Source organism: Cynara cardunculus (genome assembly GCF_001531365.2).
Source record: "Cynara cardunculus var. scolymus isolate 2C chromosome LG 2, CcrdV1, whole genome shotgun sequence".
NCBI lineage: Eukaryota > Viridiplantae > Streptophyta > Magnoliopsida > Asterales > Asteraceae > Cynara > Cynara cardunculus.
The window spans coordinates 4836581-4837816 of NC_037529.1; positions in this window are offsets into that span (position 1 = coordinate 4836581).

Here is a 1236-nt window from a genome sequence, read left to right on the forward strand (position 1 = left end):
AGATGTTTATTATGTATTTTATTATGCTTATCTACAATTAGTTACACGAATTTTAAAAATAGAGCTTTAATAAATTATATGTACGCAAAATTTACTTGTAATCTTGAATTTTAAATAATATGCATTATTAAACAATATTTCAAGTATAAAAAATGGTTTTTAAGAGTTCTTGTCAAATTCTTTATAATATAGTGTATATTTCTCGTTTTTTTGGTGTAAATTATTTAATTCAATTTTTTTTATAATTTAATTTAGGCCTAATAATAAAGTAATTTATTTTTGGTTTAATAATGTGATAAATGAGTCATTTGGTCATTTGATGCAATAATTTGGTGACGTCTCATATTATAGACGCGACAAAAGATATTTGTTTGTTAAAACGTTGTTTATTTGTTATTTAAACAAATATGGGTTTATAAAAGCGTTTTGGTGATTTTTCACCCTGTAATAACAAACAAAAAGATTTATCACTAGACCTCAAGGTCTAACCTTCATTTGTATTTCAAAATGTGCATTACATGTCGTACACAGTCTAATGATAAGAGAAAGAGAAAGTATGAAGAATATATATGATTACTTTTGGGATGATGTGATATCTTATATATTTGAATACTGGTTATGTATATAAATTTTGTATTGAGATTTTGTGGAAAATTTTGATAACTACTTTTTAATGTAGCTTTTGTAGTATTAGGATCAGATGTGTAAATTATATTTCTTGATATATGAAATATATGGTTATATGCAAATGCGATACTGAAGTGTTACATGACTACTAGACCAATTTGAATGGGTGGAATACCTATCTAATACAATATCCCTAATTTATATGTAGTTCCGCTAATTGGATCAAGTCAACACGGATAGATGGGTCTGGTTGAGGAAGAAGTTCTAGTCGGGTGGGTTGTGTTGGAGACGGAAGAGATCAAGACAGGGTTGGGGTATGGTGGGGTCAGTGTCGTGGTTTGCGGTGTGAGATTTACAAAGTTTTAAGTTTATTTAATCTATGATGAGAAAAAAAAGTAAAATGACATAAATACCCCTCATTTAACGGGTATTTTAACGGACTTAGTGACCATGAACCATTCTGAGATCAAAATGCAAACCGTAGGGATTATTTCTCCATCGAGCGTCGTTTTTTAGCCACGAAAACCGCGCCTTGCCCCCTAGAGATAGATCAATTAAAGTTCAGATCCCGTTTTTAGACTTTTCATTAAACCTCAAGAAATAAACTTC